Raw genomic sequence first — 18,197 nt, 5'->3', positions numbered from 1 at the left:
GTCCATAACAGGCAAATCTATAGAGAAAGTAGATTAGTGGTTGACAGAGGCTGGGGGTTGGGAGAATAAAGGAAATGAGTGCTAATAAGCGCAGCATTTCTTTTGGGGGTGATCAAAATCAGTTCTAAAATTGATTGTGGTGATAGTTGTACAACTCTATGAATATACTAAAAACATCAAATTGGATACCTTAAATCAGTGAACTGTATGCTATATGAGTTATATTTTAACAAAGCTTTTTTTTTTTCTAAAAAGCAGAGATCATTAAAGCAAAATTAAAAAAATAAAGTGGATTTTTAAATCATTCTCTCTCAGAGACACCTCCACCCAAAGCACTGCCACCTTCTACTGACCAGGGTTCTTCCTGCAGTCTGTAGGCAATAACCAGGCCTAAATTGTGCAGGCCACAGGTGACAAAATGATGACCTAGGGACCCCTTGTGGCCTATAAACTCTTCTTTTTAAAAATATTTTTTAAATTAGTTACCAACATTTTAAAATTAGAAGAGCTCACATTAAATGTAGGTTTTTGGCTTCTCTGTGTAGGAAAAACAAAACAAAATGAAAAAAACCCCAACTTGAGTGGCCACACTGGATCTGCATTTCCCATGTGGAAAAATGAGACTGTGCTTTATGTCCTTGAAGTCCTTCCCAGTTTGGCCCTGTACAACCAGGCTAAGTCACTTGTTATTTCTTTTTAATCCCTTAGGGACGTTTGAGTTTGCAGCACCTGCTCAGACCTTTGCCTGCATCAAAACTTTTCGGTTTGTCATCCCGTTGCCTCAGGCTCAGTTTGATGATTGGCTTATCCCTGGATTTCCAACCCTGGCTGCACATCAGAATTTCCTGGGGCCCTTGTAAAGCGTCCCTAAGCAAGGCTGCACCCCAAGCAGTTAAATCAGAATCTATGGGTGTGGGGCGAGGCCTACCACTAAAAAACAAACAAAAAAATCCAACTCCCTAGGTGATTCCAAAGTGTACCCAGAGAGGCAAAAACACTGAGCTAATCTGCTAATCCAATCCAGGAACAAATTTTAGTATCCCATAAATGGTTTAATGGCCTCTCAGATGACTTTGGTTTTGTAAGCTTTGCCTGAAGGAGTAAATGATGTGGAAATGGAAGGCAGAACTAAGAACTAAGAGGATGGCTTTGGTCAGGGGAACATTTTCAGTGATTTTCAAATCAGAGTTGGCAGATGTGTGAACCTAAATGTGACTGTTATTTCTACAACTACTAGTCATATTAAAAGATTTTGTAATCATTATAACAAGCATGGACAAGTCATGGTGCCTTTACAGCTTTACATGGTGCCTTTTTGTTATTTTTACCAGCAAGTTTTTTTAATCAATGAATTTGACTTGCTATTGATATCTTCTGTGGGTTCTGGAAATGTTGCTGCAGTTGACAAGTATAGGAAGTTACAGTGGCTTTTTGAGAGGTCCTGAGTGGCCAACGCAGCAGACAGGAACATGTGATGGCAGTCACTTGATAAATATTGGTTGAATAAATTGGCAAGACATTTGCCTCTTATCTCCAGTGGAGATGGAAGATTTGGTGACATTCTGCGGTGGGCTACAGGAGGTGGGGGGAACGAGGGGGGAAGAGATCCCTTAGATGTCCTTCTTTCCAGCTTTTTGTTAAGCTCTGGTAAAGAATACACTGATGAGGCAAAGCAGCCCGTCCCTCCTTGCGGGCCCGTCCTTCCAAGACTCCCTAGAACTTCACTGCTGCGTAGCAGGGACCCCAGGGTCTCCCAATTGAAGCCTAGAAGAAGGTGCTCTACGTTGAATCTGACCTTCCCACGACCCTAACAGGCAAACAGATGGCACCACTTGGAAAGTACCAGTGCAGCCTGGCTAGAAGCCTGGCGGTGGGCTAGGACTAGCGGGTATAACGGGGATAATAAGCCTAGCGGCCGCACCAGCACAACATCGGGGTGTCCACTGCACCTGCAAACCGCGCGCGCGCCTCAGCTTGGTCCTCTGCACCCCCCCAGCCGTCCGCCCACCCAGGAGAGGCTGCCTGCGGGGCCGCAGTGGGGAGGTGGGTCGGCGGCCGCGAGGGGGGAGGCGGCGAGCCAGGCTGGGGAGGGGGGCGCGGCGGGCGGCGGTGCTGTCCACGGGGAGGCGGGCGGAGGGAAGGCGCCGCCGCCGCCGCCGCCGCCTCACCCGCGGCGACACAGACGCTGGGAGCGGCCGAGGCGGTGAGTCGCAGCGCCTTCCGTCTGCTTCTCCGGAGCGAGAGCGTAGTCGGAGTTGCAGCCTGGCGGGTGTGCGGGGGCGGTGGCACCGGGAGCGGCTGCTGGGGTGACCGGCGCGCTTGGGGCGCGGCGGGCGCAGGGGTGGGTGCGAGGAGCGCGCGGTCCCGGAGACCTGGTCCCCGCAGCCCTTCCCGGGTGCAGCTCATCCTGTCAGTTCCCCCGTCCTTCCTTCAGTGCCTCTGAGGGAAAATAAAACAAAACCAAAGACCCTGAAGATGGTGGCAGAAAAGGAGAGAGCAACTTTGCAGAGGGACGCGCAGAGGCGCACAGGGCAGGCAGGTTGGGGGCGCGCTGGGTCGGAAGGGGGCGTTGGTGCGCCTGGTGGCCTGGGACACCAGAAGCATCCCTCCCGGGGTCGGGGGAGGAGGTTGGGGTCGAGGGCACTCGCCGGTTCCCGGGCCTCAGAGTCGGCCCTCAGAGGCCGCAGGAGTAACGTGTGAGGGGTGGGCGCCTGGGGAGGGGGCTTTGGGAACCACCAACAGGCGCCAGTGGAACGCAGAGGAGGAAGTGGTCTGCATTTTGGACTCAGGACCTGAAAGATTTGGGTCTCTTGCCCTCGGGAACTCGGGAAGGGGTGTGCTGGGGAGATGTGTTTGAGTGTTTTTCAGTGCATACCGATTTATTTTTAGCTCCCAGAGAAGCAGGATGTGCAAAGTGGGTTGTATCAGCCCGGGAGGGGCAGGAGGTCTCCTTGTCCGCAGGAAATACACAAGTTTCTTGCTGCAGATGCTTGCTTTAACTCTCATGCCTGGAGAAAGAAAGCCATTTGGCTCTCTGAAGGTCTCCCCGCCAAGGCCACTTTCTTCCTGCGGGTCTGTCTGAGGCCGCTGGCCAGGCAAGCGTGCTTCTGTTGTTAAGCGCTGGCCCCAAATAATGGTACATGTTCTGCTCCGTAGGGCAATTAGTGGGAAACACAGAAGTAGGGCTGCCAGGGTCTTGCTTGCTGAGAAGGAAACCACACAGGCTTGCTCAAAGTTTTCCCAGTTCTGACTGATTTGAAAATAATAGACCTAAGCCTCTGTATTACCAAGAGCAGACTTTGCTGTCAGGGTTTCTCAGACCTGACTGGCAATGCTTGTGAGGTTTTTCACTCCAAATGCGCCTGCAAGGACTGCAAAGGAGAAAGGGGTGGTGGGGTGATGGGGAGAGTGTGGGTGTATGGGGAGTGCTGGTTGAGGGCTAAATATAGACTTGGGGATGGGGCTTCTTTCAGAAGTGGAAGCTCAAGAAGCTGAAACCCAAATGTTCAGGTACCCAAGCCAGGCCTCTGGAGATTGCCCTGGAGTCTCCCCCATTTCAACCACTCAGCGCCCATCTCGAATATCCACTCTCTGTAAGTGTGCTTAGGAGAGTGGGCTGTGAGGAGCGTGGACTCTGCAGCCAGGCTGCTGGATGTGACTTCTGGACGGGACACAAATAGCTCTCAGACCTTGGGCTCCTTGCTTAATCTCTCTGGGTTTCCTGAGCTGTGGTTGACAATAGGTACCAAACTTATCTCAGTCTTGTTGTGAAGATAAAGTGAATTAATACACAAAAAGCACTTCACACAGTGCTTTGTCATTAGAAAGTGCTGCATAAATGTGAGCTCTTATTTTTGTTGTTGTTGATGTCTGCCCCCTTCCCTCAGTTCCTGCTGTCACTGATTTAGTTCGTAACCTCATCACTTCTTGCCTGAATTGCTCCAGTTGCCTTCACACTGGGCTCCTTGCTCCAAATCAGGACTCTCTTGCTCCAGTGGATTCTCCAAACTGCAACTAGAATGCTTGTTTTGAAAATAAAAATCTAAGCCAGTCATTCAGCTTAGTTCCCTCAGAGGCTTTCTGTGGCTTTCAGGATAGAGTTTGGACTCCAAGGCCTTCATGACCCTACCCTGGTCTCCTTGCCAGCTTCATCTCCCAACTCCCCCCGCCCCCAAACCCCATGTGTAGCCTTTACTCAGGCCACTGAGTCTCAGCACCTGCCATCCTCCCATCCTTCCTTGTCTGGTCAACCCCTGTGCATTCTTCCCTGCTCTGCTGCAGTGACACTGCCCTCCAGCAGACCTCCTGGTACTCACCTCCGCCACAGCTGACTGAGCTGCCCTTGCTTCATGCTGGAATGTTACCCTGCACCTACCCCTCCTATCACTCTGCATTATCATCTGCAATTGTCTTTCCTACCTGCAAGTGCCTTGAGAGGTGGATTGGGATTATAAGTAATTGTTTATTGGATGAATGAATGAACATCAGTCAAGCAAAGTTCATTCCTTTTCACTAAAACCAGAAACAAACAAGGAAAATAATAAAGAGGAGGACCAAACCAACTTTTATACATACTACTCTGCAATTAAAAAAAAAAAAAGCTTTGGGAAATAAGGAATAAATAAGGAGTCAAAGGTTGGTCAAAAGAAATGTGGCTCAGTCTCTTAGAACAATTTCAGAGGTGTTTTTTTAATTGTAAGGAGTTAGACTAACAATGGAGAAATGTAGTGATTTGAACTCTTGCTTTCCTCAGATTGGCTGTGGGGAATGAGTGTTTGGCTGTCTGAGGGGCTGTGCAGTGAAATTGCTTCTGGAAGTAGAAGTGAAGGTCAGCACGTGCATGGGCTTTGTAGCTCTTCCTTGGATTGTAGCTTCCCCCAGAGTGTGGGTGTCAGCTTGCCCTGGGATTGGTATGATAAGAACAGAAACTCTCCTGTCATCAAAGCTCCTCTGTACTTTTCAGGCAATGCAGTGTGTTCTGTGTGTGCACTTCTGACTGAGGTGGCGTTTCCAAGCGCTCCAGTACTGAGCTCCCAGGAGTCCTGCAGAGGGAGATAAGATGGTGCCTGGATCTCTGGAACAGCCCCAGAGTCTGATTTCAAGGCTCCAGAGCAGGGGGTTTTGTAAGCTGAAAGATCAAAAAATGCTTTTTAACATTTTTAAGGGGTTGAAAACACAACAAATCAAAACACAAAGAAGAATATATATTAGAGACCATGCCTAAAATACTTACTACACTGTTCTTTACATAAAAACTGCCAACTGCTGTTCTGGAGCTAAGACAATTGGTTTCATTTTGCCTGTCATCTTTGACTGATTTGATCGGTAGTGGCTGCCTGGAGAGCTGGGTTGAAGAGGAATCCAAGGCTGGGTCCAGGCTCAGTAGGAACGAGTGCTGTCGTCAATTAGTGATGTCTGTCAGGGTTTGGGATTAGGCAATAATGACAGCCAGGCTTGGTCTTCACCATCCCTCTGTCTCTATCACCATGAGAGAATACCCCAGCATTCCTGAGTTCTACACTAGTCTAGGGCTTGGGCTTGGTTGCAGGTTTCATCCCTGAGCCATAGGCTAAGAAGTAGGAGCAAGGGTGTTTCTCCAGCACAACATTGTTATACTGTCACCAGGAGATTGGCCAATAGATTTTGGATTGCAAAGCAATAGATGTCCACTATAGTAATGTCAGCATTCCCACTTAACAGATGACAGGCTTAGGGGCAGTCAATAACTTGCCCGTGGACACATGGCTAGCAAACAAAGGAGTTCTGATTTAAAACCCACAATTCATGCACTTAGTAGGATTGTTTGTCAACAGAACAATTTAAAGTGAGTTTAGCGTGAGGTTCTACTCTTTTCATTTCTGAAAATATAGGTAACTAACTTCAAGAAATGTTAAGTACTGACTGGCTAGAAGACTTGAGAAAAAAAAGAACATAGACTTCTTTGGCTAGATTTTTTTTTTTTTTTTAAGGTTTAATTGTTTTTTTTAAAAATTAACTTATTAATTTATTAATTTATTTTTGGCTGTGTTGGGTCTTCGTTCCTGTGCGAGGGCTTTCTCTAGTTGCGGCGAGCGGGGGCCACTCTTCATCGCGGTGCGCGGGCCTCTCACTATCGCAGCCTCTCTTGTTGCGGAGCACGGGCTCCAGACGCGCAGGCTCAGTAATTGTGGCTCACGGGCCCAGTTGCTCCGCGGCATGTGGGATCTTCCCAGACCAGGGCTCGAACCCGTGTCCCCTACACCGGCAGGCAGATTCTCAACCACTGCGCCACCAGGGAAGCCCAGTTTGGCTAGATTTTTACTCACTTATCCAACCAATATTTTTGAGGATGTGCTCCACGTTTCGTTAAGTTCTAGGGATTTGGATGAATATGATCTAGTCCCTTGTCTTGAAGGAATTTGTATTCCAGCTTGAAAGTGCAAGACATGATTAGGGAACAGATGGCTGGAATGAGGGGTATATGGGGGAAGTGCAGGAGCTGAGCACCCTTGATGGAGACAGTGACCTTCCAGTTTGTGTGTCCCCAGCGCGGTGCTTTGTGTAATAGGTGAGCAATTAATATTTCTTAAATGCGTTTAAAAATTGTGGTTAAATATATATAGCGTAAAGTTTACCATTTTAACCATTCTTAAGTGTGCCGTTTTGTGGCATTAAGTACGTTCACATTGTTGTGCAACCGTCACCACCATCTATCTTCAGAACTTTTTCAATTTCCCAAACTGAAACTCCATACCCATTACACAAAAACTTTTAATTTCCTCGTGCCCACTAGACCCTGGCCACCACCATTCATTCTACTTTCTGTTTCTATGGATTTGACTACTCTGGGTACCTCATATAAGTGGAATCATACAATATTTGTCCTTTTGTGACTAGCTTATTTCACTTAGCATAACGTCTTCAAGGTTTATTCATATTGTAGCATGTGTCAGAATTTCCTTTCTTCTTAAAGCTGACTAATATTCCATTGTATGCATATACCACATTTGTTTATCCGTTTATCTGTCGATGGACACTTGGGTTGCTTCTACTTTCTGGCTATTTTGAGTGATGCTGTTATAAGCATAAACCCTATGAAAGGTTTATCAGCCACGGTCCTACGGGGAGGCAGACGACACACTCAAATGGGTATAACTGAAGAAAGTTTAATGAAGAGAATATAGTAGTTCCCGCTTATCCTCGGTTTTGCTTTCTAAGGTTTCATTTACCATGGTCCGAAAATAAGTGGAAGATCTGGAAATAAACAATTCAAGTCGTACGCCATTTTGAGTAGCGATGAAATCTCGCGTTATCTTGCTCCGCCCCGCCTCAGACGGAATCGTCTTTTTGGCCGGCGTATCCTGCCCGGTAGTCGCTTAGTAGATCCACTTTCGTGGTACCTCAGTTCCTGTATTCAAGTCACCCTTATTTTACTTAATAATGGCCCAAAAGCGCAAGGGTAGTAATGCTGGGAATTCTCATATGCCAAAGAGAAGCTGTAAAGTGCTTACTTTAAGTGAAAAGGTGAAAGCTCTCAACAAGGAAAGAAAACAAAATCTTATGCTGAGGTTGCTGAGATTTACGGTAAGAACAAATCCTCTATCCGTGAAATTGTGAAGAAGGAAAAAGAAATATGTGCCGTGCTAGTTTTTTTTTTTTTTTTTTAACTTTTGGGTTTATTTATTTATTTATTTATGGCCGTGTGGGGTCTTTGTTTCTGTGCGAGGGCTTTCTGTAGCTGGGGCGAGCGGGGGCCACTCTTCATCGCGGTGCGCGGGCCTCTCACTATCGCGGCCTCTCTTGTTGCAGAGCACAGGCTCCAGACGCGCAGGCTCAGTAATTGTGGCTCCCGGGCCTAGTTGCTCCGCGGCATGTGGGATCTTCCCAGACCAGGGCTCGAACCCGTGTTCCCTGCATTGGCAGGCAGATTCTCAACCACTGCGCCTCCAGGGAAGCCCATGCTGTGCTAGTTTTGCTATCATATCTCAAACTGCAAAGGTTACAGCCCCTAACCTGGGCCCTGCGACCCTCACGGACTGTGTCAGTGTTGGGCTCCAAGAAGGCCTGAGTCCCCCCTGAAATGCTGTGTAAAATTTGTGCATGGGTGCATTTTTTCCTGAAGAAAAAAAAAAAAAAGTTACGGCCCCAGTGAATGATAACTGTTTAGTTAAGATGGAAAAGGCATTACATTTGTACAATTAAGGTATTTTGAGAGAGGGAAAGAGAGACCGCATTCACATAACTTCTATTACAGTATATTGCTATAACTGTTTAATTTTATTAGTTATTGTTGTTAATCTCTAACTGTGCCTAACTTATTAATTAAGCTTTACCATAGCTACATATGTATAGGAAAAATCATAGTATATATAGGGTTTAGCACTGTCCGTGGTTTCAGGCATCCACTGGGGGGCTTGGAATGTGTTCCCCATGGATAATGGGGGACTACCATATTCATAAAGTTGTGGGCAAATTAAGGGAAGTCACCCAGACTGGCTAGATGAGTGTGCAGTCCTGAAAGGGTGACATGAACGAGCAGTTTCTGGAATTGCTCTTCAGTAGAAGAATACAGCTACTGCCAAGGTATGGCCTGGCCAGGAGGCACCAGGTGAGTAAGTCCCCAGCCACTCTTTTCAACCCCCTCTAATCTGCTGGTGTCTTCCAATTGGCCAAACCAACCAGAAGCCAGAGGGCAAGAAATGCAGGGACTACCTTCTTCATAGAAATCAGCCTTCCAGGGCTGAGAGCAGAGTGGAGAAGGGAGGAGGTTGGATCTGGAGGGCAAAGCAGAGAGAATCCGGCAAGAGGGAGCATTACGATTATCCTTTACAGGTGAGAGAACTAAAGCATCAAGAGGTTGAGTGGCCTACCCTAGGTCAGTAGCTAGTAAGTTGTGGAGCTGGGATTTGAACCCAGGAACATTTCTTCTGTACATCCAGTTGGATCTGGAATGTTAGGTTTTTCAGAAACCTGTGTGTTTTGATTCTTTGGTAATAACCTGATTTGTGCAAACTTAGCTAGGCTGTCAAAATTTAGAGTAAGTGACTGCTCAGAAATCACCCCCCCTTTTTTCTAAATAACAGTGTGTATTTTTTTTTAATATTTATTTATTTTTTGGCTGCGTCAGGTCTTAGTTGTGGCACGTGGGATCTTTCACTGTGGTGCACGGGCTCTTTGTTAGTTGCTGTGAGTGCACGGGCTTCTCTAGTTGTGGCATGTGGACTCTGTAGTTGCGGCACGTGGGCTCTCTAGTTGTGTCACGCAGGCTTAGTTGCCCTGTGGCATCCCCTGCATTGCAAGATGGATTCTTAACCACTGGACCACCAGGGAAGTCCCAACAACAGGTATTTTTTAGATATGTTTCATAGCTGATTGGTTATGTTTCAATAAAAAAATCCTTTTTCTATATAGTTGATGGGGGTGATATGTCCGTGAAACACATGTGAGAAAACTGTAAGTTTGTTTTGTTTTGTTTTTAGTTGAAAGTTTCAAAAGAGTTTGTAGTGTAACCTGACCGCTTAAACATTAATGAGACTTGGCCACCTTGGAAGGTGAAGAGCGTTGAGGACAAAGGAGGTGGTAGTTCCCTCCCTGCTCTTCTGGCTGGAGGGAATGCACAGGGCAGGGGCTAGTGTGTGGGAGGTGGAGCCCATCGCCCCTGAGGCATGACATGAGGGGCTCTGTAGCCAGAAGAAGCTCTGTGGGAGCCTGATTATTATGGTCTCCAAATACATGTAGTACTGCATTGCGGAAAAGACCTATTCTGGGGCCAGAACTAGGCTCACTGTGAAAACAGAACGGGCTGCTTTGGAAGGCCTCAGATTTTCCATTCCCTGAGGTTGTGAAGCTGAGGCCACAGGTGAGAGGTGTGGCTGAGGGCTTGTATTAGTTTCCTGTGGCCTCTACAACAAATTACCACAAACTGGGTGGCTGAAAATAACAGAAATTTATTTTCTCACCATTTTGGAGGCCAGAAGTCTGAAATCAAGTTAACAACAGGGCCAGGCTTTTTCCAGAGGCTCTGGAGGAGAATTCTTTGCTTGCTTCTCCTAGTTTCTGGTGGCTATCAGCATTTCTGGGCTTGAGGCTACATAACTCCCACTCCTGCCTCTGTGGTCACGTGGCCTCCTCCTCTCCTCTGTGTGTCCCCTATAAGGACACCTGTCATTGGATTTAGGGCTTACCTGGATAATAATTCTAGACAATTTTTCCCCCAGTTTTATTAAGAAAGGCTGACATACATCACTATAAGTTTAAGGTGTACAGCATGATGGTTTGATTTACATGTAGTGTAAAATGATTACCAGAAAGGTTCAGCTAACATCCATTGTCTCATATTTATACAATAAAAAGAAAAGAAAGACAAAAAGAAAAAAAAATGTTTCCTCTGTGATGAGAACTCTTAGGATTTATTCTCTTAACACCTTTCCCATACATCACACAGCAGGGTTAACTATAACATCATATTGTACATTCCGTCCCTACTACTTAACGTATCTTATAACTGTAAGTTTGTACCTTTTGACCGTCTTCCTCCAATTCCTTCTTCTCCCATCCTCTGCCTCTGGTAACGACAAGTCTGATCTCTTTTTCTATGAGTTTGGTGGGTTTTTTAAAATTTGTTTGTTTTTAGATTCCACATATAAGTGATATATAATGTTTGTCTTTCTCTGTCTGACTTATTTCATTTAGCATAATACCTTCAAGGTCCATCCATGTTGTTACAAATGGTAGGATTTTCTCATTTTTTTATGGCTGAATAACATTCCACTGTGTATATATACCACAGCTTCTTTATCCATTCATCATCGGTGGACACTTAGGTTGTTCCTATGTCTTGGCTATTGTAAATAATGCTGCTATGAACATGGGGTTGCAGATATCTTTTTGAGTTAGTGTTTTCATTTCCTTTGGATATATTCCCAGAAATGAAATTGCTGGACCATATGGTGGTTCTATTTTTAATTTTTTGAGGATCTTCCATACTGTTTTTCATAGTGGCTGTACCAATTTACAGTCCCACCAGCAGTGCACAGGGGTTTCCTTTTCTTCACATCCACACTGGCATTTGTGATCTCTTGTCTTTCTAACGATGACCATTCTAACAGTGGCAGGTGCTATCTCATTGTGGTTTTAATTTGCATTTTACAGGATGGTCTTATTTCAAGATCCTCAACTTAATTATATCTGCAAAGACCCTTTGTTCAAATAAGATCATATTCGCCTGTTCCTGGGTTTAGGATGCGGACATATCTTTTTGGGGGCCACCATTCACCCCACAACAGAGCTCATGAGTGTACACTGCAATCCTTGATCCTGTGATTCTGTCATGATGCCCATAGATTTGATTTACCACCTGGGCTATAGGCTCCTTGATATAGTATGGCTCTTGTAAATGCTTTTGATTTGATCTATTGAAATTTTATTTTAACTTTAAATGACAAACAAACAAAATTCTTAGAATCTGCCATCCCTCATTTCTGAAATGAAGGGGTGAGTGAAAAAGGCTGTCAAAACAGTTCGGTCCCTGCCTTGCTGGAAGTTTTCTGTGCTTTGCTTTGTCCCGTGCTTGGAGGAAATGAATGGGAGAAGGGCAGTCACTGCTCCTGTTCTGCCTTCTCACCTGGGGTTGCTAGATGCTTTTAAAACTGTAATTACTCAGAGGAAGGCTAAAGATGTTAAGAGTCTGTCAGGAAAATGAAGCAGAAGCAGTAAAGTCTCAAGTTTTAGTCCTTCAGAAAGCATTGGCTTAGAAATATGGTTTGTCAATGTTGCCAGCCTATCAGCAAGGCTTTTATGCATGTGTTTTCAATAATGAGTCCCAAACTGGGGCCTGTGTACATCAGGCACACAAGACAAGGTCAAGGGTAGCTTTGGCAGTTATCTGGCTAATTTGATGAATATAACTCATCAAGTGGAATATATCAAGAGAGCCCACCCCAGGGTGTAAATTATTCTGTTTGTTTGTCTGTGTTGATCACATTAACTGGGTAAGAGCCAACATCCATTCCCTCTGTGCTATGGAGAGGCAGTTGTAATTAAGGTCCATTTCTCTCCAGGGGCCAGCTAATTTTGTTTTCTCAGCCACTTTGCAGTTTGACTTCAAAAGGGAAAGAGGAAAGAAAAAAAAGGTAAAATGTCCCTTCACTTTATTATGTTATATATTCTGCTATAACATTGTTACTCTGGTTAATATTAACTTTGGATCTGTTTGCTTTGAATAGTATACCTGGCATACTGTGATGCTTAGAAAATTTAGTCTCACCAGCTGAAGAAAATGGTTTGCCTTGCACAAGACTGGCTACATAATTTAGCAGGCCCAGTGCAAAATGAAAATGGGAGGCCCCTGTTAAAAAAGTTATTACGAATTTCAAGATGGTGTCAGCGAGCATTAAATCAAGCAGGAGGCCCTTCTGAACATAGTGCCTTGTGTAACTGCACAGGTCACTTGCCCGTGAAGCTGGCCCTGGAGTCACATAGATGCTGAGGATGGCATCTTCTGACTTACTGGCATCTTCTTGACGCCCAGAGAGCGACTAGGCCAGTTTCCTCTGCCGCAGTTGAAACACACTCTTCTGTAGGGACAAGGGCAGCGAGCAGGCTGGCCATCTCTTGTTGTGTCCTCTGTGTCTCCTTCCTCCCTTATCCACCTGGCTCTGTGCCCTGAGAGGCTGATCTCTACCATCAGCATCAGTGTCCATCTTTGTCTTCTGATTTCTAGTGTAATTCAGCCTATGGTGGGTCCAGCCATTGTTGGGAGGGTGGGAGGAGAGTGAGGTAGGGTAGTTATTTCCTCCATTCCGTCCTGCTGGGTTGGATGTTGCAGGGTGGCTTGTCTGTTGCCAAAGGCCACAGCTCCATCCAGGCATCCTCTGCCTGCAGCCATCCTCTCCGCATTCCTTTAGCCACTCCTTCCCCTCTAGCCCTCAGGCCTAGGGTGGTAACGCTCCCTGATGCTGTGAGCCGAGCCTTCACTGCTTTCCTGAACCCCGATGGCTCTGCTAACACGTGACTGCTTCATCGACTCCTGGAAAAGCTGGCAGTCAGGAAGCAGTGTGTCCACACCGCAGTGGTGGAGAATGTGTGCTTGGAGTTGGGCATTTGAATTCTCTGGCATGACTTTGGGTGAGTCATCTCATCTGCAAAATGAGCATAATGATAGTTCTTCGCTTCTGGGGTTGTTTTGAGCATGAATTGACGTCATGTGGGCATCATGCTTGGCACAGTGCGTGCTATGCAGTAAGTGCTTGTGAAGCCTGGTGGCATTTGCCATTAGTTCTCTGTAGTGTCCCACTTGAGGGGATACACTGTTTACTTTGTCTCTGATCTGAACCAAGGCACTTACAGCCTAGAGTATACCAACGGTTATCAAGTTTTCACTATTTCACTGTTGTTTTGGGTGTTATTTTTGTCTATTCAGCGAGATTGTAGTGTTCTGGAGATCAGAGATTCTATCTCCAGAATTGTCTTGGTGCTAATCTAAGTTCCCAACCTAGTAGCTAGCACATCATTAAGCGGTCAAGAAATATGTCTTGGCTAAATATAGTGACCATATAATTTTTTGTTCACACCAGGACCCTTTTGAGTGTGAAGGAGGAGAGCTTTTTAATGCTTATAACAAAACAACAGGCACAAACACGGATGTCCTAGGCAATCCAGGCGAAGAGCGACATATGGTCCCCCTAGTTAAGTGGGACTTAAGATAGTTTTCCAAATGTGTTTTAAAGTTTGCCAGGCTACCCTTTTTTGTATTAGTCTGCCTTTGTTTTATTAGATAAAAACTTGAGATTTCAACAACATAGAAGAAACATGTTTAACACTCCTAGCAGATTCTTGACCCAAATTTGAGGCAATAGGTCAGGGCTTCTTATACAAATAGAGACCTACTTTTATACCTTATTACCCTTCTTTATACTGGGCACCTGCTTACAAAACTTTCTTCTGTACCTACATTTCCCCTACTATTTAGTCTCCTAGTTTTCATCTTTTTCTTGCAATAGTGATCATTTATGTTCAAAAGATGGCAAAATAGATTCATATACATATATTTTTCCAAACATCTCTGTCTTTGTATTTCTGGTTGCCTAGGTGACATTTCCAAGAGAATGTGTGCGAATCTGCTATTATTAAAGTGGAGATAACATGGCAACTATTTTTAGGCCCTTCTATACCTTTCTTTTTCCCCACCAGACCGTGTAATTGGTTTATTTTTTCTGTTTTCATTATTGGAAGGCCATGTATAGCTTCCTTCCTCTAGTTCTAATTTGAGGATTGATTAACTTTTTGAAAATTGACATAATAATTCAGTACCTTCTTCATTCAGCATTACTGTTGATCGTCTCTTTTTAATTTAATTTAATTTAATTTATTTATTTTTGGCTGCGTTGGGTCTTCGTTGCTGCGCGCGGGCTTTCCCTAGTTGCGGCGAGCGGGGGCTACTCTTCATTGCGGTGTGTGGGCTTTTCATTGCAGTGGCTTCTCTTGTTGCTGAGCACAGGCTCTGGGCGCGTGGGCTTCAGTAGTTGTGGCACTCAGGCTCAGTAGTTGTGGCACTCAGGCTCAGTAGTTGTGGCTCACGGGCTCTAGAGCGCAGGCTCAGTAGTTGTGGCACATGGGCTTAGTTGCTCCGCAGCATGTGGGACCTTCCCGGACCAGGGCTCGAACCCGTGTCCCCTGCATTGGCAGGCGGATTCTTAACCACTGTTCCACTAGGGAAGTCCCTGATGATCTCTTTGATTAGTGGATACCAGTTGTTTTTCCTAAATGTTGTCCAAGCCAAGCTTGGGCATGGATATTTTTGGTAGAAGGAAAAAGGGGTACAGAGGCAATCTGTAGATCCATAGAGGAAAGAGCACATCCCCTTTGGAACTGGATTAGCCTGGCTTCGGTCTTAGTGCTGCTGCTTAGTAGCTGTGTGACAACTGGGCAGTACATGGACCTGCTTCATGAGGCCGCTGTGAAGGTTGAGAAGGTTAGGTGCGCGTGAGGTGCGGCGTCTCACATAGAGAACTCCTGCTGCTGCTGGAGCTGCACTTTAATATCCAAGGTACAAGTGTGCCACCTTCATTTCATACAGGAAGCTGCCAAGACTTGAATTTACTAAAGAGATAAATTCGAGGGATCATTTTCTTTGCTAAAGTGTTTTTTGTTTTAATAAGCTTTTCAGAGAATTTCTTTCAATGGTGAACACACCACTGGGTGTACTTTTAGTAGTTTTGAAATTAAAAATCTCTAATTTACCCCACACTTTTAGGAACATAACTGTAGTATTGTTACCCATAATTCAAAGGCAGCCAGTGTTAATACTTGGGATTTACATAATTTACCATTTATGTAATCGTATATATGATATATAATCTCTGTAGCGCTATGTAAGGGATTTTGAATGTTTATCTCATTGTTGTACGCACTTGGAGGGGAAATATTTAGTCTAATTCAGTATTAGGGTCTGGAATACTGCCCATAGGGACCCGAGATTATTAATTTGGATTTTATGGCAAGGTTGAGAGGAGGGATGGACTTTAATCTGTTGTTATTTAAAATTGTTTAATATTGGAGTGTTATGCTGGCTGGGGTTCCTTTGTTTCTCACTCTTTTGCATTGTCATTTTATTTTAATAAATAGATTTATCATTTATCACTCAGACTTATCAGATTTGGCGAATGAGGCAGATGGCTGCATCATTGCCCTGGAGTTGTCTTGCTGCCCTTGAAGATAGAGGAAGGGGGGAGGAAGCAGATGTACAGACAGACAGAAAGACACACGCACACACATGCACACACACACACACACACACGCACACACTTCTCTTTAGACTTGTGACCTAAAATTTCTAATAGGATATTTAAAGTAAGAGCTCTTTGATGGGATTTTGCTCTGTGACTGGTCGGAAGGGGAGGATCGGGATGTGGGAAGTCTGTGATGTTGAGTTCCCACCACCTCACCCTTTGGAAGACATGACAGCCTTTTCCATGTGAGACCAAAAGGCAAGCAGTGAGAATCAGAAGTCCATTCTGGCCTCTGAAGTTTCTTGGGAAAGCAACAGGAAGACTGTGCCTTGTATTTTTCTAATCCAGACACTTAAAGAATATGTTCCCCAGAGCTTGGGTGCTGTTTCCTTCATACCCTAATCCCCACCATTATAAAAGTAAGGCATTATCATGAAATAAAATGTGAACATTATGGAAAACTAGAAACAAAAAATAATCCAAATATTCAAAGGCAAACAAGGTTAATATTCGGAACATTTCATTATTTTTATGACAGATTTTTTTCTTAGCTACATAGTCATATTTATATATAATTTAAAAATTATTTTTCATTTAACTGTACTGCAAGCTGTGATATTGTGATATAATAAGAAATATATATTTGGTCTTTGCCCCCAGTTGCTGGCACAGAGCTCCTAAAACTCTTGGAGTTTCTAGTGATAGGGATAAGAGGAACATCTTCTGTTATTCATAATGTGCCCTTTTCAACCATATCTGAATTTATGCTAATGAAGTGACTCTTGGAAGATAGAGAGTTGGAATTTTTAGTCCCTCCCCCCATCCCATGCCCCCCAATCCTCCAGGGAGGGAAGAGGGGCTGGGGATTGAATTCAGTCACCAGTGGCCAATGATTTAATCAACACATGCCTACATAATGGAACTGCCATAAAAATCCTAAGTAATAGGGTTTGGAGACCTTCCAGGTTGCTGAACACATCAAAGTGCTGGGAGGGTGGCATGCTTGGAGAGAGCATGGCAGCTCTACGCCCCTTCCCCCATACCTTGCTGTATGCATCTCTTCCAGCTGGCCTTCCTGAGTTGTATCTTTCTGTAACAGTTTGATACTTTACTAAGTATAAACTATTTTCTTGAGTTCTGAGAGCTGTTCTAGCAAATTATTGAACCTGAGGAGGGGGCCTTAGGAACCCCCAATCTATAGCTGATTGGTCAGAAGTACAGGTGACAACCTAGGACTTGCAACTGGTGTCTGAAGTGGAGAGCAGTCTTGTGGGACTGAGCCCTTAACCGGAGGGTTCTGCATTAACTCCAGGTAGTTAGTAGTAAGAATGGAGTTATAGGACACCCAGTTGGTGCCCAGAGATTTAGAGAATTGGTTGGTGTGGAAAAAACCCTTGCGCATTAGTGTCAGAAGTGAAGGATTGAGAGTAAAAGAAATGGAAGTTTTTACTTTAAAGGACTTTTCCATTTTATTTTATATTCTTTGTAGATAATATGTAATTGGGCATAAACGATTCCATTGACTGGATATACCTCAGGTTACTTAGCCATTCCATGATTGGTCATTTGATAACAAATCTAAATAATTTTTTTGCTATTATCATTTTTGTACAGTAACTTTTACTTTATGCAAGATTATATCCTAGGATATATTTCTAGTGGATTTAATAGATTGATGTTTTGAACATTTAAAAAGGTAAAAGATGTCCTAGCACTCTTTATTGAATGGTGTTTTTTATTTTTTTAACTTTCCAAAAGCAAGTGTCTTTTCTTATTTGTGCGTTTTTTTTTCAACTTAAAACAGTGGTATTATAATCAGAAGGGTCTTTTCTAAGGGAAAGAAGATTTTGCATTTACCTGGTAGTTACACTGAGAGTAACTTGGTCCCCTTGGATCCTAGATCTTTGCCGTGTAACTTGACCATCACTATGCTGCTCGTGAGTGTAGTCTGAGCAGCCCCTAATGATTTCTCATCCATCTCTGCTGCATTGCCCTGAGGTGTAGGGACACAAATATAATCTTGTGTTACAGGTGAAGAAGCCAAGCAAATCTCAAAGACTCATTCAGGGTTATTCCTGCTTTCCAGTCTGGTGGTTGATTCTTTTATATTATTCTATCTGTTGTTCTGCTCTTCCTTCTGATTTCCTTTTAAAGTGATAAATTTATCTTTGAAACTTCGGGTCTAGTTTGATCACCATGTAGGGAATCTCAGGAAGGTCATAATGATAGTTTTGCTTAGAAATGAGGGTTCTTCCAGGACCTTTATTATTATTAATATTATTTTTCAAAAAACATTTGTTGCATGTCTGCTCTGTCCAAGGCAATATGCCAGGTGTTGTGGGAAATACAAGGTGAATAAAACACTCTTCCTTTCCTCAATGGATTTAACTCATTTCTTTAGCATTGTTTTAGTTACTTTTATTAAGTTGCGTTCTCTACTAAAGGGTATCAATATTTTGTGTTGCGCTTGCTCCACAGTCTGGAAACCCC

General features: G+C 44.3%; 1 protein-coding gene across 5 annotated transcripts in view; it reads left to right on the top strand.

The window, feature by feature from the left end:
* The first annotated feature begins 1,759 nt into the window (after positions 1–1,759).
* Positions 1,760–18,197, top strand: part of NCALD (neurocalcin delta) — a 429,327-nt gene continuing 412,889 nt past the window's right edge. For 2 of the 5 annotated variants that reach the window (XM_082434361.1, XM_082434368.1), the window contains exon 1: positions 2,162–2,203. The gene's annotated coding sequence lies outside the window, so the exon portion shown is untranslated. Of the gene's footprint in view, positions 2,044–2,161; positions 2,204–2,511; positions 2,536–12,926; positions 13,105–18,197 lie in introns of those variants that run through there. The other 3 variants (XM_082434365.1, XM_082434367.1, XM_082434366.1) reach the window with 3 other exon arrangements.

Source organism: Balaenoptera physalus (assembly GCF_965194825.1).
Source record: "Balaenoptera physalus genome assembly, chromosome: 17".
NCBI classification, from domain to species: Eukaryota; Metazoa; Chordata; class Mammalia; order Artiodactyla; family Balaenopteridae; genus Balaenoptera; species Balaenoptera physalus.
The sequence above is the reverse complement of the archived record's forward strand: the minus strand, read 5'-3'. Positions and strand labels throughout refer to the sequence as shown.